The sequence below is a fragment of the Piliocolobus tephrosceles genome, chromosome 19, assembly GCF_002776525.5.
Source record: "Piliocolobus tephrosceles isolate RC106 chromosome 19, ASM277652v3, whole genome shotgun sequence".
NCBI lineage: Eukaryota > Metazoa > Chordata > Mammalia > Primates > Cercopithecidae > Piliocolobus > Piliocolobus tephrosceles.
In genome coordinates, this window is record NC_045452.1 from 22,385,023 (window position 1) to 22,412,585 (window position 27,563).

The following is a 27,563-nucleotide window of genomic DNA, read 5'->3' on the forward strand; positions in this document are numbered from 1 at the left end:
AAAAAAAAAAAAAAAAAATTCACATTACAAAGAAGCTCAAATTAAATGAATTCTGAACTTCATTTTTTTGCATTTTTCACATATTGTCTTCCACATAATACTCAATTTTTAAACACTGTTAGCCAGGTTAGTTTGTTACTCTAAGAAGACGTATTGCTACTGTGACAACTACATGGTACTTCTATACAAGAGATATCAAAAGTAAATAATTAGTATGGCTCTACAGATTATGTATCACAAACGGGAAAAGACAGTTTACAATGGATAAATCTGGCAGACAGGAACTCAACCAAATGATGAGATTTAACATCACCATTAATGAAACAAACCAACATGGCAGGTAGGCCTTTAAAAAGCTCAAGTGTAGCCAGGCGTGGTGGCTCATGCCTGCAATCCCAGCACTTTGGGAGGTTGAGGTGGGTGGATCACGAGCTTAGGAGTTTGAGACCAGCCTGGTCAACATGGTGAAACCCGTCTCTACTAAAAATACAAAACTTAGCCAGACATGGTGGCACACACCTGTAATCCCAGTAACTCAGGAGGCTGAGGCACGAGAATCGCTTGAACCCAGGAGGCGGAGGTTGCAGTGAGCCAAGATCACACCATTGCACTCCAGCCTGGGTAACAGAGCAAGACTCTGTCTTAAAAAAAAAAAAAAAAAAAAAAAAGGAAAGCTCAAATGTACGACAATATTCACATCTTTTACTGAGCATCTGAATACTTATGCACAGAGCAGAGTTCTCCAAATTAGCTAATACCTGATCTGTATACACACACACAAGAAATAACCAATAAATTATTCCCTTTAAAAATAAATGAATAGCAGCTGGGCACGGTGGCTCACGTCTGTAACACCACCACTTCAGGAGGCCAAGGGAGATGGATCACGAGGTCAAGAAATCGAGACCATCCCGGCCGACATGGTGAAACCTCATCTCTACTAAAAAAAAATACAAAAAATTAGCCAGGTGTAGTGGCACACCCCTGTAGTCCCAGCTACTCGGGAAGCTGAGGCAGGAGAATTGCTTGAACCTGGGAGGCAGAGGTTACAGTGAGCTGAGATCGCGCCACTGCACTCCAGCCTAGCGACAGAGCGAGGCTCTATCTCAAAAAACATAAATAAATAAATAGCAAATGAAGTGAACAGAAAACCCAGAATAACGAGCTCTTACTGAGAGGCCTGAGGCATTATAAGATAACAACTTTCCAAGAAAAAAATAACTCTGAATAAAAGCTAAATCCCTTCTTTTCAAGGTTACACTTTTTAAAAAGTGTTGAGAAAATGTAATAAAATAACAAATGAGTGGTATGTTTGACCAGTAATAAGAAATATATAAAGAAGAAAAGGAAAGAAGAGGTGCAATACGCAGAGTGGTGGAAAACTTCATGAGTGGAAGAAGATTAAATGTGATGCAGAACTTAATAAAATGTGTGCAGCCGGGCGTGGTGGCTCAAGCCTGTAATCCCAGCACTTTGGGAGGCCGAGACGGGTGGATCACGAGGTCAGGAGATCGAGACCATCCTGGCTAACACGGTGAAACCCCGTCTCTACTAAAAAAATACAAAAAAACTAGCCGGGCGAGGTGGCGGGCGCCTGTAGTCCCAGCTACTCGGGAGGCTGAGGCAGGAGAATGGTGTGAACCTGGGAGGCGGAGCTTGCAGTGAGCTGAGATCCGGCCACTGCGCTCCAGCCTGGGCAACAGAGCCAGACTCCGTCTCAAAAAAATAAAATAAAATAAAATAAAATAGCCAGACTCCGTCTCAAAAAAATAAAATAAAATAAAATAAAATGTGTGCCTTACTTCAAAGGAAGTTAAAAAGTGGTGTTTACATGGGATCTTTTTGGGGCACTGGAAATGTAATACTGGAGTGGGGCAATGGTTGCACATCTCCACAAAATTACTAAAAATAAACTGTACACTTCAAACAGGCAAATTCTGTAGTATATAAATTACACCTCAATAAAGTTATTTTTAAAGAACTAATATTTGTTCAACAAAGAAGGAAAAACTATATTAAGTTTATCTCACTAAACCATAAAAAGGAAGTGGCCAAGAGGAAAAGTACAGTAATTCATTCAATAGACAGAAAAATAAACATGGAAAAATGCATAGATTAAGAAATGTTAATGTGTTCACCTCAGCCCTTTAAAGGACAGTATAGTATCAGGTAATTCTGCTGCTCTCAACCAGATTTTTTTCACCTTTCACAGATATATGCACAAGTCCAAAGGAGAAGGAAGATTTCAGTTTAATTGCATATCACCTAGGAGAGAGCCGAACAATTTATTCTGACCCCCAGCTATTGCATGACTGAAAAACATAGAGATGGTATCTCCCAGGAGAGAAGAATTTCAAGAGAAAATGTAAAAACAGAAAATCAAATTTATAATTGTTTTAAAAGAACGTGTGGACCAGGCATGGTGGCTCACACCTGTAAATGCAAACACTTTGGGAGGCCGGGGTAGGAGAATCACTTCAGGCCAGGAGTTCAAGACCAACCCGGACAACACAGTGAGACGTCAGTCTCTACAAAAAAAAAATTTGTTTTTTTTTTAATTATCCAGGCATGGTGGCACATGCCTGCAGTCCTAGCTACTCTGGAGGCTGAGGAAGAAGGATCACTTGAACCCAGGAGTTCAAGGCTACAGTGAACTGTAATTGTTCCACATTGCAATTCAGCTTGGGTAACAAATCAAGATCCTGCCTCTTAAAAAAACAAACAAACAAAAAAAACAGTGGAAATTTTTTTTTTTTTTATTTTTTTTTTTTTTTTGAGACAGGGTCTCACTCTGTCACCCAGGCTGGAGTGCAGTGATGCAATCACAGCTCACTACAGCCTCTACTTCCCAGGCTCAAGCAATCCTCCCACCTCAGCCTCTCTAGCAAATGGGACTACAGGCACATGTCACCATGCCCGGCTAATTTTTCTGGTGCTTTTGTAGAGACAGGGTTTCAACATGTTGCCCAGGCTGGTTTCAAACTCCTGGATTCAAGCAATTCATCCACCTCAGCCTCCCAAAGTGCTGGGATTACAGGCATGAACTACCACACCCAGCCTGGTAATTTCTTTACAAGCATAATGACAACAGTCAATTCCCTCAACCAGGTGAAACAGCCAAATGGGGAATTTTCTTGGTATTTTTGGAGAAGATTAATTTGCATTGGCTCAGGGACTTTTGCAGAAGTTTTCCAAAACAGCAGTACTGTACTTTTTTACTCCATTTGCAGATACAGAGATCAAGCAAAACTGCGCCTATAAACAACCCCAATCCACATTTGCTTTGAGCTCTGAAAATATTAACCTACACCGACCTCTCCTGCACCAACTTCAGCAAATCCTAGGTCAAGAGTCTCAACTTCCCAAAACAGCACAGGTGTCTCTAATTTCAGACCTGCTAGTCTCCACCCTGCCTTTGGCTAATCAGTAGCAAGCCCCCCAAAAAAGAAAACTAACTCATATAATTATTTTCTTTCCTTCTCCAGGAAACAAATGAAATAACATGAAACACTACACAATTCTATATCCTCTAAATGGCTATTATAAATAGTTCAAGACACTGAGTCACAATATTATTCACCTAGAGTTGAAAAACTGTAATATCAATGAACTTGATATATTTCAATAAAAGAACATACATGAAAATTTACAGTACAATGCCTAACTCCAGCAGGAATTCAATAAAAGTTGGTACCTTTCTTTACTTTCCATTAATTTTTATCACACAGTGTTTCCATGAAACAGTTTATTATCCCAATATAAAAGTAGAACAATAGAAAAAAGATAATTTACTGACTGATCACACAGACCACACCCAGAAAATTCAGACCACTAAATGACAATGAAGGATTCATTTACAGAAGTTAAACTTTAATCTACCATCTCCTCCTCCTTCCTAGACAGCAGTGTCAATTCCAAGGCCACGTTCCTTCTGCTACAGGAAGTGGCTACACTGTTTTTCCCTGCAGCAAGGTACTAAGGTTTCACTTCTTCATGAATGAGAGAAAGCCAGTCTCAAGAACCTGTGCTAAGTGTAGATGCAGCAAGAGTCCAGACTGACATCAACCCATAGAACTCCACACACAGGTTTACAGAATTCCTGGTTGGGAAGTCCTGTTTTGACTGTCAAGTTTACTCTCCAACTGAGCCAGGTCTCCTGTACCAATGAGCAAGGGGAATCTCAACATACTTTTGGTGACAGAAAACCAGAACTACATGAACTAGCACTAGCCTTTACCTTGATACAAAATATTCTGACAGAAATAGTGCTGCGTGAACTGCCATCTATAGCTCTTTTTGAGGGCACCTGACATAAGACAGATATATAAACCAAAGCTGTATCTGGCGTACGTTTGTTCAGGCCCCGGAGCTTAAGATAGGAACAAAGCATGCTGTGTCAAATCAAACTCTAGTGGTTACAGATGGACAGATCCTGTGGTAAGAAAATTTATAGTTGCCAGTAATGGCCTGGCTACTGTCTAGTCAGGTCCTTTGTTGTGTTTAGCCTACCATTCACACAGGCTACTGATTTTTAGAGTGATCAGAATAAGCTAGACTACCATTACCCACCACCCTAAATTGGTTTACATAATGTCTCCAACACAAAAACTTCTGCCCTCAGGGACTGGATTAAAGAGGTAGGAGTATGTGTGGGTGGGTACATGTGTAAATTCATGGTTCCGTTCTAGGACCACCAAAATTTTATATTGGTTATGCTGTTTCTTAGCATTCTCTACATTCTAACGAGATACTAGATGTAGTCCACAACAGTGGATAAACCACAGGACAGACCATCAAGCAGCATGAGTGACACTGAAAAAGATAATGTTTCCCCAAACAGCAGTCAAATCTGATCCATTCTAGGTCAGTATAACTGAAGATACTAACAACCACATTAGGAAAGGAGGGACGGAAGAGTAAATAAATCTGGGACCTACCTTGCTTACAATTCCCACAGACAGATGAAATTCAATTCCATGCCAACCATACCCTCCGATCACTACAACACAAACAGAAAAATAAAAGTTCATGCAATATAAACAGTTCTTCCCATTCCTAAAAGGCATTTGGTTTCAAAGGTAAGAAGCTGTTTCTTACCTCCTTTCAATCCTCTCCATGCCCACAACAGTGTTAAGAGTTCTGTCACTGGTAAAAAGGCCCATACAAGTGGAGTTAAATAATAGGTAACACTGATTGAGCACTTCCTATATGCTAGTTACTGTTGCAAGTGCTTAAATATTAAAACTAAATCTCACAACTCTATAAGTGTTTTTATTAACTCATTTTATATCCAAATGACAATTGTCCTATACCTCCGAAAATTGCTCTTATTGATGTTAATAAATGCCCCCCTTTTTTTTTTGTACAGAGAGTCTCGCTGTCGCCAGGCTGGAGTGCAATGGTGTAATTTCAGCTCACTGCAACCTCCGCCTCCTGGGTTCAAGCGATTTCTCTGCCCAGCCTGAATAGGCTGAGACTATAGGTGTGCACCATCACATCCAGCTATTTTTTTGTATTTTAGTAGAGACAGGGTTTCACCACATTGGCCAGGACGGTCTCGATCTCCTGACCTCATGATCCACCTGCCTCGGCCTCCCAAAATGCTGGGATTACAGGTGTAAGCCACCACACCCGGCCGAGAAATGCCTTTTAAAGAAACATAGGCAATCTCTACCTCTGTAGTTGGGTTATTGTAATGGTTTGTATATGTAAGTGTTCTATATTCATCATTTACTTCCTGAGTCCTCACAATGTGATGAGCACTAATACCAGGTGCTGAAGAGGATTCATTCTCTTCACTTAAGGAGTTGAGAAACTAGCTGGACAGATGAGACAAAACAAATAACAGTTCAAGAAATGGAAGTTCTTATTATGAGGCATAATACAGCCTCTTTGTGCAATCATTCACAGTAAAAAATCGGTAAGCTCTGGAGAAAAGGAAGGCTTTACATAAGAGATGCTCCAAAACTGGACCTTTAAAAATAAGTTAGATTGGCAAAGAGTGGAGAAAGTCTTTACAGACAAGGAAAAGAGAACAAAGACATGACAACAGAGACAGAATCAGTGGTATATCTAGAGTCCTTTCTTTTTTTTTTTTTTTTTTTTTCTGTTGCCCAGGCTGGAGTGTGGTGGCATGATCACAGCTCACCGCAGCCTCAACCTCCTGGGATCACATAATTCTCCCATCTCAAACTCTCAAGTACATGGAATCACAAGCACACACTACCATGCCCAGCTAATTTTTGTATTTTTTACAGAAATGGGGTGTCACTATGTTGCCCAGGTTCATCTCAAACTCCTGGGCTCAAGCCATCCTCCAACCTTGGCCTCCCAAAATGCTGGGACTACAGGCATGAGCCACCATGCCTGGCCCTGAAGCCTTTCATAATCTGATCCCAACCAGTCTCACTAGCCTTTGCTCTCCGGCCACTAATGTCCCTCCTCCTCCCCATTACCCACACTAAACTTCCTCCTAGAACATACTGTCTTTGATAGTTCTACTGTTTCTCCTACCGCCTAGAATGTTCTCCTTTCCCTGGTGGGTAACATTAATCCTGGCACTCAAAAAAATATATAGCCTCTGTTGTAAATAATTTTTATTACTTAAGATCCAACTGAGGCTCAGTGTCATGGCTCAGCTGGAAGAAGAAAGAAAGACAAAAGAAAATCAATTTAGAGGTTTGACTGTTATCAAAAAAGGAGGGAAAAAAACAATTCCCAATTAAATAAATGAACTGTGGTTTTTAAGCAGTTCACCTCAACAGATATGGTTACATATACCCTCAAACTGAACATCTATGAAAAGTGCCTATAATCCCAGCACTTTGGAAGGGCAGGATGGGAGGATCCTGCAAAATGCAAAAATTAGGCTGGGTGCAGTGACTCAGGCCTGTAATCCCAGCACTTTGGGAGGCCAAGGCGGGCGGATCAGGAGTTCAAGACCAGCCTGGCCAACATGGTGAAACCCTGTCTGTACTAAAAATACAAAAACTAGCTGGACATGATGGCGTGTACCTGTAGTCCCAGCTACTCAGAGGATGACGCACAAGAATCCTTGAACCTGAGAGGCAGAAGCTGCAGTAAGCCAAGATTGCACTGCTGCACTATAGCCTGAGTGACAGAGAGACTGCATCCCCCCAAAAAAAAAAAAAAACAGCTGGGAGTGGTGGTGCACACCTGTAATCCCAGCTACTCGGGAGGCTGAGGCATGAGAATCACTTGAACCTGGGAGGTGGAGGCTGCAATGAGCCGAGATCACACCACTGTACTCCAGCAGCCTAGGTAACAGAGTAAGACTCTGTCTCAAAAAGGAAAAAAAAAAAAACCTAACTGAAACATTTTTCTAAAGCGCTTCCCAATGCCCCCAAGCATTACTCTACTCATCTCTCCTCCATGCTCTCAGAGCATCTACTTCTCTGTTAACATAGTTAAAATATTTGGTTGTCCCCAGGTTTTCTTTTTCCTTTCTCTCTTACTTGTCTGAACAAGAATCATCCTTTACACAACTTTGTATCTCGCAAGACCTAGCAGTGCCTGGCAAGTAACAGGTGCTCATTATACACTTGCTGACTGAAGGCCCAACCGACCAGAATTTACAAAGTGAATAACGATCCATTTAAACAATCTGTTGTGTCAAAAACTGGTGTACTTCTACATTCTCACGAATATGTCTGCTACATAATAACACCAACAATTCACGCACAAAAAATTAAAGTGGATTCACTAAAAACCACCAACTAGTTTTTGCTTGACAACACAACCAGGTCCTCATCCATGTCAACTAGAACATACATTAAAGATAAAATAATTTAGTTGATAATTTAAATATTATGGTTGGTGATCTTTCTTACTAAAACGGTGCCACAACTTTCTATGTAGAGTAACTAAAGGTATTTACATTGGCTTTAGTCATGGATAAAGGAGGTTACAAATTTAGAAGTCCAATACAAATGCAAAGTTTATTTTTAGAAGCTTTCCATATGGTAGGAGTTTAAGAAATAAAACGGCAGCCTTCTCTCTGATGAAAGCAGAGGGTAGTAAAGCACTAAAGGAGCAAACCCTCTCCTGACTCTGTTCCTGGCACTGTTTCACACAAAGGAAGAGTAAACTGTAGCGTAAGTGAGAGCCTCACTGAAAATCAGTCACCCAAGGCAACAGGCATTTTGAATGTCTGCGCTATCTGAAGGCTTAAGTACCAATTTTATACATGCCCATGTTCATTTAAAACATATTTATGGCTTGGAACTTTAAAAATTTTCTAATGGGCTAGTTTGTCCACATATTAATTGAGTCTGCCAGGTTTGAACATGCCAAGCTTAAAATACTCTCCAGATCGTTATGCAAAGGTATGAGCTCAATCTTTTATTATCAGGAAAAGGAATTTAGGAGAGAATGACTAAACCAATAGTCTTTCAATGAAAGCTACAACAGAAAAAGTCAACTCCTAAATAGTGATGAGCTACTTTTTAAAAATACCTGACAGATTTCTTACATTAATCTCAAATTAAGATGCTGGATTTCAGCTCAAAGTTGTCAGACAATGTATATTTTGGTGGTTGTTTCCCTCCCCTGCCTCTCCCCAGCCTCCTAGAGAATGTACCTTGAAATTGATTTCTACGTGAGACCATCTTATATAAAGGTTGCTTTAGTCATCCACTGACTAAGCTCCTTTAGAATCCAAGTCTAACTCATTTTATATTGAAATGAATTCTATTTTTATATGAACAGTATTATAAGCAAAATTCTTTTAATCTTTTATCAGCATTAGAGAAATGCCAATAAAACCTAGAATAACCACACTTTTATAACAAGAACCTCAGAAACTAACACATTCAATCTTTTCATTTTCAGCTGGGGAACTACAGCACAAGAGTTCAGCGATCTGATAAAAGAAAAATGGGCCACAATCTGATTACTAGTCCAATGCATTTATTCTGCTACATACTACTAAACACATAGTTTTTGAAATTACAACAGAAAAGTTTAAATATTCATTCCCTAACTGGGAAGATTTTAAAAATTAGATGTGTGTGCCCCCCCAAAATTGGAAATATTGTTCCTTAAAAACTTGAGTATTAGAGGCCAGGCACAGTGGCACACACCTGTAATCCAGTACTTTGGGAAGCTGAGGAGGGCAAATCACCTGAGGTCGGGAGTTCAGCCTAACCAACATGGAGAAACTCTATCTCTACTAAAAAAAAAAAAAAAAAAAAAAAAATTAGCCAGATGTGGCAGCACATGCCTATAATCCCAGCTACTCGGGAGGCTGAGGCAGGAGAATCACTTGAATCTGGGAGGCGGAGGTTGGAGGTTGCGGTGAGTCAAGATTGCGCCATCGCACTACAGCCTAGGCAACAAAAGGGGGGAAAAAAAAAGCTGGGTGCAGTGACTCCCACCTGTAACTCCAGAACTTTGGGGGTCCAGGGCGGGCTGATCACCTGAGGTCGGGAGTTCGAGACCAGCCTGGTCAACATGGAGAAACCCCATCTCTACTAAAAACAGAAAAATTAGCCGGGCATGGTGGTGCATGCCTGTAATCCCAGCTACTCAGGAGGCTGAGGCAGGAGAATCGCTTGAACCCAGGAGGCAGAGGCTGCAGTGAGCCGAGATCAGACCATTGCACTCCAGCTTGGGCAACAAGAAGGAAACTCCGTCTCAAATAAACAAAAAAAACCTTGGGCATTAGAAAACTATAGCAATTATTTTCAATACTTTTGGCTCAATACATACATAAACTCTCCAGTGGAAGTTTGGCTTTTAAAAGTTTTCCTGGCCAGGCATGGTGGCTCATGCCTGTAATCCCAGCACTTTGGGAGGCCGAGACGGGAGGATCACGAGGTCAGGAGATCGAGACCATCCTGGCTAACACGGTGAAACCCCGTCTCTACTAACAATACAAAAAATTAGCCGGGCGAGGTGGCGGGCGCCTGTAGTCCCAGCTACTCGGGAGGCTGAGGCAGGAGAATGGCGAGAACCCGGGAGGCGGAGCTTGCAGTGAGCTGAGATCCGGCCACTGCACTCCAGCCTGGGCCACAGAGCGAGACTCCGTCTCAAAAAAAAAAAAAAAAGTTTTCCTTACATTCCAAAGAGGATGAGAATAATTTTTACAATCTAAGATGACATTATCCTTATCTTCTAAAAAACAAACTTCCCACCAAAAAAAAAAAAAAAAAGCAATTTCATAGAATTCTGGGTCTTCTTTCAAACAAGCATTTCTTTGGAAAGAATGCCATTGATCCATTTTAATTTAGGGGAAGGGAATGCAAAGAATAAAAGGAAACTTGTCAGGCACAGTGGCTCACACCTGTAATCCCAACACTCTGGGAGGCAGAAGCGAGTGGACTGTTCGAACCCAGGAGTTTGAGACCAGACTGTGCAGTATGGCAAAACCCCATCTCTACAAAAATACAAAAATTAACCAGACATGGTGGTGTTTGCCTAAAGTCCCAACTACTCAGGAGGCTGAGATAGGAGGATCGCTTGACCCCAGGAGGTTGAGGCCGCAGTGAGATATGATTACACCACTGCACTCCAGCCTGAGTGACAGAGTGAGACACTGTCTCTTTAAAAAAAAAAAAAAAGAAGAAGAAGAAAGGGAAAGGAACAAAAATGGAATGAAAAGGGGAAAAAGGAAAAGGAAGAAAGACAAAAGAAAATCAATTTAGAGGTTTGACTTATCAAAAAAAGGAGAGAAAATAACAATTTTCAGTTAAATGAATAAACTGTGGAGGTTTTTTGGAATTGTGGTTTTTAAGCAGTCCACCTCAACAGATATGGTTACATATCTCCTCAAACTGAACACCTATGAAAAAAATCTTAATCTCTCTCTGCCTGATTCCTCTGTTTGCTCTTTCTTCTGTACCCAAAGAGAAGATTAAATAAACTGGGCCCCCTGAAATAGGTAAGGGAGGCAGAAATGCTAATCCATGTCATGTAGTCCCTGCAAAGTGCTGGTAATGACTAAAGCAATCCAAGAGTCTTAAAGGAGTCAAGAGAAACCATTGTGCTCCTAGGCATATCCATAACCTCCTACAAGAAGCAATACACTCTGCTGCCTTTCATATTCACAACAAATCTTTCCTTTCCGATTATCAGTGTGATGTGCATAGAGATTTTAAAGAACAGTTAAGGCAGGGCATGCTGGCTCACACTTGTAACCTCAGCATTTTGATAGGCTAAGATTACATTTGATTAAGGTGACAAGAGGAAAATGGAAGCAATACCTGTATATATTAAAAAGGAAGAGAGAAAATAAAGAAGGCCTATGTAGCCTGCTGGTCAACCCAGATGCAGAATTCAACCAAACATGCTCATGTGCTCATTAAGGTACTATAACATATGCAATACTTTACAAAACAAAAAACTACAGTCTTGGCCTGGCTCGGTGGCTCACGCCTGTAATCCCAGCACTTTGGGAGGCGGATCACAAAGTCAGGAGTTCAAGACCAGCCTGGCCAACATAGTGAAACCCTGTCTCTTCTGAAAATACAAAAATTAGCTGGGCGTGGTGGCACACACCTGTAGTCCCAGCTACTCAGATGACTGAGGCAGGAGAATGGCTTGAACCCAGGAGGTGGAGCTTGCAGTGAGCCAAGATTGTGCCATTGCACTCCAGCCTGAGCGACAAAGCAAGACTCCGTCTCAAAAAAAAAACAAAGAAAAAAAAAGCTACAATCTCAAACTGTCCACTTATAAGAAGAGCTTCAAACTCTATAAAAGCTCCCAGTTTTCCCTTCATCTGCCAGCATCCCATAACAAGCATCTACTCTTTGACCATTATTAAAACTCAGACATAATAGCTCCAAAGACGTAGATACAGCTCTTTCCTTTTTAAACTGCAAATCAAAACCCACTTTACAATTTTTAAGTTTTTGAACTTTTGTTTTTTTGAGACACGATCTTGCTCTATTGTGCAGACTGGATCAGTGGCACATCTATAGCTCAATGCAACCTCAAACTCCTTGGCTCAAGCGCTCCTCCCTGCCTCCGCCTTCAGAGGAGCCAGACTACAGGCATGTGCCACCATGCCCGGCTAATTTTTATTTTTGTAGAGACAGAGTCTATTTTGCCCAGGCTCGTGTCAAACTCCTGGCTTCAAGCGATCCTCCTACCTTGACCTCCTAAAGTGCTGGGATTACAGGCATGAGCCACCATGCCCAACTTCGAGGTAATGTTTTTTTAACACTTCCATTTTACTATCTTATAGAAGATAACAAAACATAAATTTAATTTAGCCTAGACTCTAGCCTAGTTTTATAGTAAGTTAATTTCAGCAGTTACCACATAGATGACAAAAAAAAAAAAAATACTCATCATTTGATACTGATTAATTCTGAATGACTGGCGATAACCTTTAAAGCCTGAAGATCAGCTGGACATGGTTACACTGAGCTATGGATGTGCCACTGTGATCCAACCTGGGTACCAGAACAAGACTTTGTCTCTTTTAAAAAAATGAAAAATTAAAATTAAATAAATAAAATAATATAATATAAAGCTTGAAGATCAAGACTGAAATCCCCTTCCCACCATAGTCAGAGGTAGGGAGCCAAATCTCAGTAAATGAGGGAGAATAACAAAAATATAATGAGTTCCTGGCATCTGTCACCAACAGTGAATTCATCCTGATAGCAACTGGAACATTCCAGTGATCCTAGCAATGAGGAACATCAATGTAACATATTCCTCTTGTTTTAAACGCAAATTTTTCTCTCCTGTTCCCTGGAATGTCCCAAAACAAGAGAATGGTCCAGAGCCTGAGAACAAAGCACCTAGGAAGAAGAACAATACAGAGAGGGACTGAAGGTCATTGGAGAAATCGCAAAATCACACCATCTCAGCACTGGAAAGTGATCATCATGTGTCAATAAGTATTTTCCAAGTGACCATGTGCTAGACGCTAAGGAAACAGATGATTTTGACAAAATCCCTATTCAAGTAATGTGTGCTAAGTACTTCAATAGAGGAGTTAACTAAGGGACATGGGAGTATAGCAGAAAGAATAAAAGAGCAGATTTTTCAAAATAAGTTGCCAAGAATGAACTTGGGATCACCACAACCACCATCTGCCAATATTACATGCAGAAGAATCGTGGTGATTCAGGATAAGGAGAAAGCAAGGCCACAGTCACAGCAGGGCTAGGACTTGTAGCCTCCTAGAATCAAGTTCTTGTTCTCCTATATGGTTGGTTTAAAAAATAGTTAAAGGCACTCCTGTAGTCCCAGCACTTTGGGAGGCCAAGGCAGGTGGATCACCTGAGGTCAAGAGTTCAAGACCAGCCTGGCCAACATGGTAAAATCCCATCTCTACTTAAAAAAAAAAAAAAAAATAGCCAGGCATGGTGGCACGCGCCTGTAATCCCAGCTACTCGGGAGGCTGAGGCAGGTGAATCACTTGAATCCAGGAGGTGGAGGTTGCAGTGAGCCAAGATCACGCCACTGCACACCAGCTTGGGCAACAGAGCGAGAGTCTGTCTCAAAAAAAAAAAAAAAACAGTTGGCCGAGCGCGGTGGCTCACGCCTGTAATCCCAGCACTCTGGGATGCCGAGGCGGATGGATCACGAGGTCAGGAGATCGAGACCATCCTGGCTAACACAGTGAAACCCCATCTCTACTAAAAAATACAAAATGAGCTGGGCGAGGTGGCAGGCGCCTGTAGTCCCAGCTAATCGGGAGGCTGAGGCAGGAGAATGGCGTGAACCCGGGAGGCGGAGCTTGCAGTGAGCCGAGATCGTGCCACTGCACTCTAGCCTGGGCAACAGAGCAAGACTCCGCCTCAAAAAAAAAAAAAAGTTAAAGATGATTATGATCATGTCTGTCTCCCTTCATTTCTTCTTCACAAAAAAACTGGCATCACAAGAAAGCACAGTTCTAGTCCAACCATTCACTCAGTGCCAATCTCAGATAGTACTTAATCCTTTAAAATATTTGCTGAAAAAATAGTTCCTTCCCTTCCTGCAGAAAATTGTATGTACACACTAGGCTATTTACAGAGGTCTAGGTTACAACTTTAACTTCCAGAATAAAACTAACCATAATCACTACTAATGCCATGTGACTTTCCCTCTGGCCGAAGCTCTAAACTGTCTACCTCCCAAGGCTTAGAGAAGTCTTTCTAGCTCCGAGGCTTCTGACACTTCAGCTCTTCATTTTACTGCTAATTATGACTCTTAGGAATTCACCCACAAAGAACTACAGGAATTTACTCTATTAATCCACAAACCACATTTCATTTTCATTTTCCAGACAAATCTTAAAGGCCTGTAATTTACAATGTCAAAAAGTATCAGATCTCCAAAGGGAAAAACTTATCTCTGACACAGGAGTTTTTTCTTATTGGTAACCTCTCTCTATCCAATAGAAACATACTTAACTACCATAACATATTCTAACAACTGCTGCTATTTCAGCAATTACGATAGAGTATATGCTTTGGATAGTGAGTCAGGCCTTGGGAGTGGCTTAGCACATGGAAATTCACCAGCTGGCATCTACACTGAGATTCAAGAGGACAAATGGAATTTTTGCATCTGGTTTTTCTAAGAGTTAACTAGTTTTTAAATCAACTATACTCTTCTGAATTATTTACAGATGAAATGGTAAAATGTCTGAATTTTATTTTAAAATATGAAGGAGGAGGTGTGGAGTAATGTTAAACAAGATTGGTCATGTGTTGAAAAAAAATTTTTTTTTACTTTTTTTTTTTTTTTTTTTGAGACGGAGTCTCGCTCTGTCGCCCAGGCTGAAGTGCAGTGGCGTGATCTCGGCTCACTGCAAGCTCCGCCTCCCGGGTTTACGCCATTCTCCTGCCTCAGCCTCCCGAGTAGCTGGAACTACAGGCGCCCGCCATCTCGCCCGGCTAGTTTTTTGTATTTTTTAATAGAGACGGGGTTCCACCATGTAGGCCAGGATGGTCTCGATCTCCTGACCTCGTGATCCACCCGTCTCGGCCTCCCAAAGTGCTGGGATTACAGGCTTGAGCCACCGCGCCCTGCCTACTTTTTTTTTTTAATTTATAGAGATGAGGTCTCACTAGGTTGCCCAGGCTGTTCCTTGAACTTCTGGGCTCAAGTGATCCTCCCACCTTGGCCTCCCATAGTGCTGGGATTACAGGCGTGAGCCACCGTGCCCAGCTCCTGAATACTGTTGAAGCTGGGTGATAGGCCCATGGTGGTGGTTCACTGCATTATTCTCTTTGTTTTTGTATGTGTTTCAAATGTTCTATAATAAAGATTTCAAAATAAATTTTACTAATGTCATGACCTGGTGAACTAGGAAAACAGATAAACAAAGTGATTCTTGGAACCAGTGACCTCCATAATCTACCTGAGTAAAAGTTGTTAGATTCTTAAGAGATACCCAAATTCTGGCCAAGCGTGGTGGCTCCCACCTGTAATCCCAGCACTTTGGGAGACCAAAGCGGGCAGATTGCAAGGTCAGGAGCTTGAGAACAACATGGCCAACATGGTGAAACCTCGTCTCTACTAAAAATATAAAAATTAGCCTGGCATGGTGGCGCACACCTATGATCCCAGCTACTCAGGAGGATGAGGCAGGAGAATCGCTTCAACTCAGGATGTGGAGGTTGCAGTGAGCCGAGATCGCACCACTGTACTCCAGCCGGGTTACAGAGCAAGACAGCATCTCAAACAAACAAAAAAAAGAGATATCTAAATTCCTTTCCTTTCCCTCCCTCCCTCCCTGCCTTCCTTCCTTCCTTCCTTCCTTTCCTTTTTTTTGAGACCCAGTCTAGCTCTGTTGCCCAGACTGGAGTGCAACAGCATGATCTCGGCTCACTGCAAGCTCTACCTCCCAAGTTCACGCCATTCTCCTGCCTCAGGCTCCCGAGTAGCTGGGACTACAGGTGCCCCCCACCAGGCCCGGCTAATTTTTTTGTATTTTTAGTAGAGACGGGGTTTCACCGTGTTAGCCAGGGTGGTCTCAGTTTCCTGACCTCGTGATCTGACTGCCTCAGCCTCCCAAAGTGCTGGGATTACAGGCATGATCCGCCGTGCTCAGCCTGAGATACCTAAATTCTAACACTTATTCCTCACTGAACATACTACTGAGCATGACCACCATGTGCTGACTTAGGCACCAAGCCAAGTGCTGACGATACAATGATAAACAGATAAATGCAATCTGTTTGTTGTTGTTGTTGTTGAATGAATGAGGCAAGCACACGGTGCCATAAACCAAACAAGAGGAGACCTACTCTATGACCTATCAGGAAAAGCTTCCCAGAGGAGTTACCATCTAAGTTAAATTCTGAAAAATTAAACCCCAAAACACGAATCATTTATTTTTTGATGCATGTTAACCTTTATCACTTACAGACTGTAAGACCAGCAAGCATTCCTTTATTAAGTAACCACTTTTCTGTAAAGCAGAAATTAGTAAACCATCACTCATTCAACAAAGATTAGATACCCACCATGTGCCAACATACTAGACAAAAAGGATAAAACATGGTCTTTGCTCCAATGGGGTTTATAATCTAACAGCATAGGAAAACAAAAACAAATAAATAGGAAAGCCATCAAGCAGAAAACCAATTTCAAACTTCTCCAAGTTACAAAACCAGCAAAGAAGGGACTTCTGTGGGCAGAAAGTGCCAACTTTTTAGATACAGTGATAAGGAAAGTTGAAAGGACTGAAGACTAATGGATGACAGTGCAGCTGACTGAAGGGAGACGGATGCCAGAGGAGGTGGTGGGATCAGCAAAGATACAGTATGCGTGCACCTTGTAGGTCATGGGATGAAATCTTAGTATTATTCTAAGCACAATGGAAAAACAACTGCAGGTAAGAGTTTTGAGCAGAGAAGTGATGCGATTCCGTTTATGCTTTTAAGAACATCATTCTTGTTACTCCAGAAAGAATGATCAAGAATAACTTTTTACCGAGAAGAATTTTAAATGAGTAAAACTAAAACATCAAAACTGATTTTGGCCAGTGAAAATTGTCTCTGTATTCCATTAGCAACCTAAAATCTTTTAAATTGTCTTACTTAATCCAGGCTTCATCTACAGTTTGGGTTGGGATTGTTTGTTTTAATGCTTACAACCAACCTTTCATGCCCTCTGAGGAGGTTCCCGGGAAGCTAAAACAAGCACACATGCCTGGTGGTTAGCATTCTTTGTATTCTCAAATTGCTGAAGTCAGATTAATTTTCATTTACTCACCTCCTATTCCATAATCAGCTTCTTGATTGATAGGAAAGAAGTAACGGACTTCCTTGAGTGTTTCAGGAGACAATAAACTCTACTGAAAATCTGATAAGGAATATGATTATATAACCTTTATTCCTACTGCCAACTATGTTCCAGGTGGGGACTCCACTATGAAAGCAATTCTAATATTCCTGTCCAAATTTGCCAGCTCTCTCAGAAAGCTGCCTAAAGCAAACTCATTTAATTCTCTCTGAAAAAAAAAAAATTCTCATTTCAAAGTCTGAACAAGAATAAATTTCTAGTAGCATTTGTAACTGATAAGAAAAGGAAAATAAATTTTACTGTCAATCTCTGGGGCATGTGATCAAATAATCTTAATAAAGAGACTTAATAAAGTTAGTTATGCTCAGAGATTTTACTCGGTTATTTGAAAAACAGAATGGAAGGAGTAACAGTAAACAATGCCTACATCTGTTAAATTCTCATGAGCTTTACATATATTTCACTTTATCTTGACCACACCCCAACAAGATTAAGTATATTTCCACTTTACTGATGAGGAGAGACCCAGGATTTTACACTGTCTCAAGGTCACATAGCTATTAAGTAGCTTCCATGGCCCCATATGCTTTCCATTAGACAAATGTTTAAAGAAAGATCTAAATTATAGAAATTGTTCCACATGACCAATGAACTAATAATAGGTAAGTTTTGTGTTTGTGTGTGTGTGCATGTTTATACACTTCATCTGGAGGCCTAATCATCAATTATAATTCTTTTCAGTGGGGAAAAAGTGCTTAGGATTCCTCTTTGGAGACATCAGACCATCAGAAAGAAGTTCTGACAAGATAATGGAGTTTGGTGGCAAAAGCTATCAGGTTACATGCTCCTAACAAAGCCAAAGGAACTCCTCTTTGAAGGCAGCATGTAATTCCTGGGGCTAGCAGCAGTGATTTCCTAACAAAGGCTCTAGGGACTCATGTACAAAAATCATTATCAAGCTCAGGAGTGTCTTGTAAGTGATTCAGGGTGGTGACACTGAGCAACACATATATACAAAAATAACTATTTTGTCAACAAATAAAATCAAGTAAGATAGCATACATGAAAGCACCTAACAGTGCCTAACAGAAAACAGATACAGAATAGAAAATTAGTTTATTCCACTCTCTGCTCAAAGTTATTTGTATGAAAAACAAGTAACTGTGCTGGGTGAAGCCATAACCTCCTTGCCCTCAAAGCCCAGTCAGAATTAGTTTGCATACCTGGTGTCATGTTTGCTAAGAACAACAGGTACACAACCAACTACATCTCAGAAATCAGAAATCGGCCGGGTGCGGTGGCTCAAGCCTGTAATCCCAGCACTTTGGGAGCCGAGACGGGCGGATCACGAGGTCAGGAGATCGAAACCATTCTGGCTAACACAGTGAAACCCTGTCTCTACTAAAAAATACAAAAAACTAGCTGAACGAGGTGGCGGGCGCCTGTAGTCCCAGCTACTCGGGAGGCTGAGGCAGGAGAATGGCGTGAACCCGGGAGGCGGAGTTTGCAGTGAGCCGAGATCCGGCCACTGCACTCCAGCCTGGGCGACAGAGCGAGACTCTGCCTCAAAAAAAAAAAAAAAAAAAGAAATCAGAAATCTTCTCTTAAGGATTATTTTATTTCCTCCAACAATAAGCACCATAGCATGGACAGAAAGGTATCCTTAAAGCAAGCCTTCCCAACAGCTGAGCACAACACAACTCAGCAAAACCACCTAGCTATCAGTACAATCTGCATTACAATCTGCATTCGTCCATTTCTATTATCACTGAGCAATCATACATAGCCTGGCACATTAAATCATTACTAAACACTCCACACTAGGGCAAACTATTCTTCAACTGCTCCAATTGTTTAACTTTTGAAATGGAATTATTTTTTTCTTTAGAAAAATTCTTTAACATCAATTCTATTATTTAGATGCTTCTGAGATTTAGACTCTGGGATTAACAATCTCCAATATAATTAAATTTGAGATTGTCATGGTAATAATTCCTAAAGTTAATACAGTAACAACTGTAAGAATCAAATGAAAATCAGAGACGGGCCATCAGGGGTTATCTAACTTTTTTTTTTTTTCTGAGATGGAGTCTCATTCTGTTGCCCAGGCTGGAGTGCAGTGGCACAATCCCAGCTCACTGCAACCTCCGCCTCCTGGGTTCAAGCGACTCTCCTGCCTCAGCCTCCTGAGTAGTTGGGACTACAAATCCAGCTACTTTTTTTAGTAGGGACGGTGTTTCGCCATGTTGGCCAGGCTGGTCTTGAACTCCTGACCTCAGGTGATCTGCCTGACTAGGCCTCCCAAAAGTGCTGGGATTACAGGCATGAGCCACCATGCCTGACCTGTCATCTAACTTAAGGTCCTAATTTTATAGAGGAAACAACTCAGACCCAGAGAGGTCAGACGACTTGCTCAGTATTATGTAGTTTATTAGTGACAGATGAAAAATTTTAAACTCCAAGTCTACTGATGCCCTTTTGGCGAGGTTACCTTTTTAAATAATAGCTGCCACTTATGGGATAATTACAGTGCGCCAGGTGCTGTACTAAGTGTTTTACATGTGATCTCATTTAATCCCACCACAATCCTATGAGGGAGGCATTATCAAATCCATTTTACAAATGAGGAAACCAGGACTCAAACTCAGGTCTGTTTGATGCCAGAGTCTTTGGTCTTAACCACTACATCATGCCTCTCTACTTTCCATTCATTCATTCATTCATTCATTTATTCATTCAAATACGTGCTAAACAAGTATAATGTGTCAGGTACTGTCTGAGCCCTAGGGATACTAGTGATGAAGATGGACAAGGTCCCTGCTCTTATGCATAACAAAAACAAAAGCACTTCAATATGAGTGACAAGTGTTTTTTGTTGGCAGGGGGAACACAGTAATGTGATAATAACCACAGGGGCAGCATTATATTATTACTTATATATGAAAATACTAAAAATGTAAGATTACACATTGCACCTATTAGAATGACTGTTAACAAATAAACAAGTTTTGGTAAAGATGTGGAGAAACTGGAACCCTTGTACACTGTTGGTAGGAATACAAAATTACATTTAATTGGGCGCAGTGGCTCATGCCTATAAACTTTGGGAGGCTGAGGCAAGCAGATCGTGAGGTCAGGAGATCAAGACCATCCTGGCCAACATGGTGAAACCCTGTTTCTACTAAAATACAAAAAATTACCTGGTTGTGTTGATGCGCACCTGTAGTCCCAGCCGCTCGGGAGGCTGAGGCAGGGGAATCACTTGAACCCGGGAGGCGGAGGGTGCAGTGAGCTGAGATCACACCACTGCACTCCAGCCTGGGTGACAGACCAAGACTCCTTCTCAAAAAAAAAAAAAAAAAAAAAAAAGGCCGGGCGTGGTGGCTCACGCCTGTAATCCCAGCACTTTGGGAAGCCGAGGAGGGCGGATCACAACAGAGACCCTGTCTCTCTAACCAAAAAAAAAAAAAAAGCAAAACACACAAAAAAACACTTTCAATTTTTGATAGTGAAAAATGACTAACCAAGACTTTAGGCTGGGCGCGGTGGTTCACACCTGTAATCCCAGCACTTTGAGAGGCCAAGGTGAGTGGATCACTTGAAGTCAGGAGTTCAAGATCAGCCTGGCCAACATGGTGAAATCCCATCTCTACTAGAAATACAAACAATTAGCCAGGCGTGGTGGTGGGCATCTGTAAACCCAGTTACTCGAGAGGGCAGGAGAATCGCCTGAACCCGGGCAGTGGAGGTTCCGAGACTGCACCACTGCACTCCAGCCTCAGAGTCAGAGCAAGACTCTACCTCAAAAAAAAAAAAACAAAAAACAGTAAACCCATCAAAGATAACACGTATTTGAAATAATATATTCTGAAAGGCAGATAAACGTATGTCCTCTCTAATATATTAATTCTAGCTTCAGCATAAGTAGAAACTTATTTCCAAATTAAAATAAACTATCAAGATTACATATATATGCAATTCCAAATGCCTGTTTCTTTTTTCCTTTTTTTTTTTTTGAGACAGAGTCTCACCCTGTTGCCCAGGCTGGAGTGCAGTGGCGTGATCATAGCTCACTGCAACCTCCACCTCCTGGGTTCAGGCGATTCTCCTGCCTCAGCCTCCTGAGTAGCCGGGACTACAGGTGCCTGCCACCACACCTGGCTAATATTTTGTATTTTTAGTAGAGACGGGGTTTCACCATGTTGGGCAGGCTGGTCTCAAACTCCTGACCTGAGATGATCCACCAGCCTCAGCCTCCCAAAATGCTGATATTACAGGCATGAGCCACCGCACCCGGCCTCTTTTTTCCTCATTCTTATATTCCTGTTACATTTCTCTCAGTTCCTCTGATGTGTCAGCAGAGACACACGGACTACTGTACAGGTAAAGGCAGTTCATTAAGCTCTCTTACCGGACTCAGACTGCTGCTGTAAGAACTACCTCCTCTTAAATTTCTGAACTATTATCAGACAGAAGCAGCTCTTAATCTCCTTGGCTTCCTTTTCAGGGGAATGTGCCAAGAAAAAGTGGGGGAGAAAATACCTAGGTCCACAGTATCTAAAGTATTGTACTTTTTATCCATTACAGACTCTAAACACATATTATTCAACTTCATACTAGGAAACCACCATCAGTCTTCTTGGTTTTATTAAACTTGCTTGGCACAGATATTATATTAGATACGTAAGAGAGAAAACAATATCAAGTAGGTGCACCTACTACCCCAATGACACTATGACATAAATAGAAAAAAAAAGTATCAGAGGGAAAAATAAGTAAAAAGCAGAGAAATAGAAGGACATTAAAGGAAGAGGTGAGTCTGAAAACAAATTTGAGATTGGATGATTCGTCTGTGTTCACCAAAGAGAGTTGTTTTCTTTTATTTTTACTTTTTTTTTTTTTTTTTTTTTTTTTTTTGAGATAGAGACTTGCTCTGTTGTCCAGGCTGGAGAAGAGTGGCGTAATCTTGGCTCACTGCAACCTTCATCCCAGGCTCAAGTGATTCTCCTGCCTCAGCCTCCTACATAGCTGGGATTACAGGTGTCTGCCACCACGTCTGGCTGATTTTTTTTATATTTTTAGTAGAGAAGGGGTTTCAGCATGTTGGCCAGGCTGGTCTCGAACTCCTGACCTCAAGTGATCTGCCCACCTTGGCCTCCCAAAGTGCTAGGATTACAGGCGTAAGCCACCACACCTGGCCTATTTTTACTTTTTATTTTTAGAGCCATGGTCTTTTTCTGTTACTCAGGCTGGAGTGCAGTGGCACAATCTTTGCTCACTCTGCAGCCTTGACCTCCTGGGTTCGAGCAATCCTCCTGCTTCAGCCTCCCAAGTAGCCAGAACTAAAGGCACTCAAACCTCCACACCCAACTTTTTTTAAAAAAATTAAATTTTTTGTAGAAACAGGGTCTTACTGGGTTGCCCAGGCTGGTCTCAAATTCCTAGCCTCAAGTAATTCTCCCACCTCAGCCTCCCAAACTGCTGAGATGACAGGAATAAGCCACTGCGCCCTGCCCAAAGAGAGCTGTTTTCCAAAGGAGTTTAGCCTCATGCTAACTAAAAATGAGCCAGGACAGTTTGGAGCACAGGACAGGAAATCTGTTCCATGAATTCAGGGCAGCTTGACCAAGGTTAGGGAAATGACCATTATTTCCCTACAGAATGATACAGTCATTTTAAAGTTCTCTTTGAACAAAAACAGACTAATTCTGCTTGATGATCTACAAAAGTCTACATTAGTCACAATCAGATTTCATGAAGACAGCATACAGCTATAGACTAACTACAAGACCAAGAAGCAATTTGGTTCTAGCAACTAAATTAAGTCAGTCCACTCATTGCTCAGACTCTAACTGGAAAAGAAGGAAGGAGAAAAAAAACAAAACAAAACAAAAAAAAACCCTGCCATTTCTATAGCTATACCAGAATGATATTTGGAAATGTTTTTGCTTCTTCTCATCTGAGAAGTTATGTACAGAGTCTGTTATTAAGCCTATGTTATTTTTTCACAGATAGCAGAGTATAAAGTCACAAACCAAAGAAATGGTAGTAGAAACAGATTCTAAGAACAGTTTATCCAGCATTTGCTTTTATAAGTCAAATGTGCTGGGCGCAGTGGCTCAGGCCTGTAATCCCAGCACTTTGGGAGGCCGAGACGGGCGGATCACGAGGTCAGGAGTTCGAGACCATCCTGGCTAACACGGTGAAACCCCGTCTCTACTAAAAAAATACAAAAAGCTGGCCGGGCGAGGTGGCTGGTGCCTGTAGTCCCAGCTACTCGGGAGGCTGAGGCAGGAGAATGGCGTAAACCCGGGAGGCGGAGCTTGCAGTGAGCTGAGATCCAGCCACTGCACTCCAGCCCGGGCGACAGAGCGAGACTCCATCTCAAAAAAAAAAAAAAAAAAATAAGTCAAATGTAAATTTCATATATATAATCAACTGACATTTGTGTAATTCCTCACAGTGAGCAAGTACTTTATTTAGGCAGCATAAATACACATGGTAGATACTCAATAACTATTTGAATGAATGAAAGATCTCATGTGTACTCAAAAGACCATTTCCAGGAGAAGCCAAAAAAAAATTAACTCTCTAAAATGACTGCAGTTAGGAAACGGCAAGAGAATGAAGGAGAAACGATCTTGCAATGGGGCTGCAAGAAGGTACACAGTATTCAGCCATTCATTCATTCATTCATTCAACAGAAATGTGAGGACCTATTACAGGTCAGGCACTCTTACAGCATGCAAGTTTGGGGGGGGTGTAGATTAGCTGTTAAGAACTGGCTACCTCAATCAAATTTGGCACGCAAACTTTTTTGTTTACTCCACAGAGCACTGACCTGGAGGGTACTTTTTAATCAACTTTGAAGTAAAACTTGCATACAATAAAATGCACACATTTTAAGTGTACAGTTTCAGTGAGTTTTGACAAATATATACTCTCATAAACCATCAATCTCAATCAAGAAAAAAACATTTCCATAAGCCAGGCACAGTGGCTCACACCTGTAATCCCAGCACTTTGGAAGCCCAAGACAGGAGGATCACTTGAGGCTAGGAGTTTGAGACCACCTGGACAACACAGTAAGGCTCTGTCTCTACAAAACGATGTTTAAAACTTAGCTGGGTATGGTGATGCATGGCAGTAGTCCCAGCTACTCAGGAGCCTGAGGTGGGAGGATCACTTGAGCACAGGAGGCCGAGGCTCCAGTGAGCCACGATCATGCCACTGCACTCCACCCTGCGTGACAGAGCAAGGCCCTGGCCCAAAAACAACAACAACAAAGACATTCCCATCACTCTTCATGTCCTTTGCAGTCAATATTCTACCCTTGCATCTAATCATCACTGATCTAATTTCTATGACAACAGGTTAGTTTTGCCTAGTGTAGAACTTCTTGTAAATGAAATCATATAGTAAGTTCTCTTTTGTGTTTTCTTTCACTCAACATGTTTTTGAGATTCATTCACATTGCTGCATGTATCTATAATTCATTCCTTTCTTTTTTCTAAGTAGTAATCCATTGTTCATTTATCCAACTTGTTTATCCATTCACCTGCTGATGGCATTTGGGTTGTTTCCAATTTTTCTGGCTGTTATGAATAAAGTTGCTATGAACATTCACATGGTTTTTTGGTGACCATATGTTTTCATTTCTCTTGGGCAATAAACACCTAGGAGTAGTATTGCTGAATTGAATAAGTATGTATTTAACTTTGGAAGACACTGACAAACTTTCCAAAATGGTTGTACCATGTCACACTCCTACCAGCAACATGCCTGAACTCCTACTGCTCTACATTCTCACCGATTCTTGGAACTGTCCATCTTTTTAAACTTTACCTATTCTAACGGGAATAAAATGCTGTCTCACTGTGGTTTTAATTTGTATTTCTGTTCAGGCATGGTGGCTCGTGCCTATAATCCCAACACCTTGGGAGACTAAGGCAAGAGGATTGCTTGAGCCTAGGAATTCAAGACTACCCTGGAAAACATAGCGAGACCCTGTCTCTAGAAAAAACAAAAAATTTCTAGCCTGGCCAACATGGTGAAACCCCATCTCTACCAAAAAATACAAAAAAACTGCCAGGCGTAGTGGCACACACCTATGGCCCCAGCTACTCAGGTGGCTGAGGTAGGAGAATTGCTTGAATACAGGAGGCAAAGGTTGCAGTAAGCCGGGATCACACGTACTCCAGCCTGAGAGTTGGAGCCCCCGTCTCAAAAAAAAAAAAAAAATTTTTTATGTTAGCCAGGCATGATGGCATCCACCTGTAGTCCCAGCTACTTGGGAGGCTGAGGTGAGAGGATCACTTGAGCCACGGAGGTCAAGGTTGCAGTAAACTATGACCACGCCAAAGCACTCTAGCCTGGGTGACAAAGTGAGACCCTGTCTCCCAAAAAAAAATAAAAAATAAAAAATAAAAATCTATTTCCCTGGCAATTATGTTGAGTATCTTTTTACATGTTTTGGACATTCATAGATCTTTTTTCTTTTCTTTTCTTTTTTTTTTTTTTTTGAGATGGAGTTTTGCTCTTGTTACCAGACTGGACTGCAATGGCGTGATCTCGGCTCACTGCAACCTCCACATCCCGGGTTCAAGCGATTCTCCTGCCTCAGCCTCCCAAGTAGCTGGGATTACTGGCATGCGCCACCACGCCCGACTAATTTTGCATTTTTAGTAGAGACGAGGTTTCTCCATCTTGCTCAGGCTGGTCTCAAACTCCCGACCTCAGGTGATCCATCTGCCTCGGCCTCCCAAAGTGCTGGGATTACAGGTGTAATCTTTACAGGTGTATCCGCCGCATGTAGCCCATAAATATGTTCTTCTAAGAAATGTCCATTCAAGTCTTCTACTTATTTTTTAAGTGGGCCATTTGTCATATTATTAAATTTTTAAAGTTTTTTTTTAACATATTCTGGATATATATATATAGTATGTGTAAATATTTCCTCCCAAGTCTGTGGCTTACCTTTTTAGTTTCTCACAGTGTCTTCTCAAGAACAGAAGGTTTTAATTTTAATAAAGTCCAATTTATCAATTTTTACTTTTCTGGTGAGTGTTCCTTACATGTGCTAAAAAAAAATCTGCCTATGCCGAGGTCCCAAAGATTTTGTCCCATGATTTCTCCTATAAGTTTTATGCTTTTAGTTTGTATGTTTAGGTCTACAAACCATTTCAAATTAATTTTTGTGTATCATATGAGACTGGGATTGAGGTTCATTTCTTTACATACAAATATTCAGTTGTTCCAGCAATAGCTGTTAAAAAGACTATCCTTTCCCCTTCTGAATTATGTTTGAGTTATTGCTGAAAATCAATTGACTACGTATGTATATCTACTTCTGGACTCTTGTGTTCCAATGACTGGTAAATACTGCATTGTCTTGATTACTCTTGCTTTATAATAAGTTTCAAAATCAAGTAATTTAATTCCCCCAAGTTTGTTCTTCCTCTTGTAAATTGTTTTGGCTATTCTAGGTCCCTTGTATTTCCATGTGAATTTTAGATTCAGAAAGTCAGTTTCTCCCCAAAAAGTCCTGCTGAGATTTTGATTGAGAACACACAATCTTTAGCATTTGGGGAAGACTGGACAGCTTAACAATATTGGGTCTTGCAAATCATGCAGATGGTATATCTCCACTTATTTAGGTCTTCTTTAACCTCTCTTTGCAATGTTTTATAATTTCCAGTGTAAAAGGCCGTATATTTTCTTGTTTTTTTTTTTTTTTTTTTTTTTTGAGACAGGGTTCTGTCACCCAGGCTGGAGTACAATGGCGTGATCTCAGCTTACTGCAACCTCTGTCTCCTCAGTTCAAGTGATTCTCCTGCCTCAGCCTCCCAAGTAGGTGGAATTACAGATGCTGACCACCATGCCCAGTTAATTGTTGTATTTTTTGTTGTTGTTGTTGTTGTTGAGACAGAGTCTGGCTCTGTCACCCAGGCTGGAGTGCTGTGGCCGGATCTCAACTCACTGCAAGCTCCGCCTCCCGGGTTCACGCCATTCTCCTGCCTCAGCCTCCCGGGTAGCTGGGACTACAGGCGCCACCACCTCACCCGGCTAGTTTTTTTATTTTTTAGTAGAGACGGGGTTTCACCGTGTTAGCCAGGATGGTCTCGATCTCCTGACCTCGTGATCCGCCCGTCTCGGCCTCCCAAAGTGCTGGGATTACAGGCTTGAGCCACCGCGCCCGGCCAACTGTGGTATTTTTAGTAGAGACGGGATTTCACCATGTTGGCCAGGCTGGTCTTGAACTCCTAACCTCAACTGATCCACCCACCTCGGCTCCCCAAAGTGCTGGGATTACAGGCGTGAGCCACTGCACTCGGCCAAAATTTTCATTT

The 27,563-nt window shown here is 41.5% G+C and overlaps 1 protein-coding gene across 3 annotated transcripts in view; it reads right to left on the reverse strand.

Annotated features, from left to right (window-relative positions):
• MRTFA (myocardin related transcription factor A) overlaps window positions 1-27,563 on the reverse strand; it is a 222,449-nt gene that overhangs the window by 174,071 nt on the left and 20,815 nt on the right. The window contains exon 2 of one of the 3 annotated variants that reach the window (XM_023221912.2): window positions 4,938-4,999. The exons of the other annotated variants lie outside the window; for them this stretch is intronic. The gene's annotated coding sequence lies outside the window, so the exon portion shown is untranslated. The remainder of the gene's footprint in view (window positions 1-4,937; window positions 5,000-27,563) is intronic. 3 annotated transcript variants of the gene reach the window in all.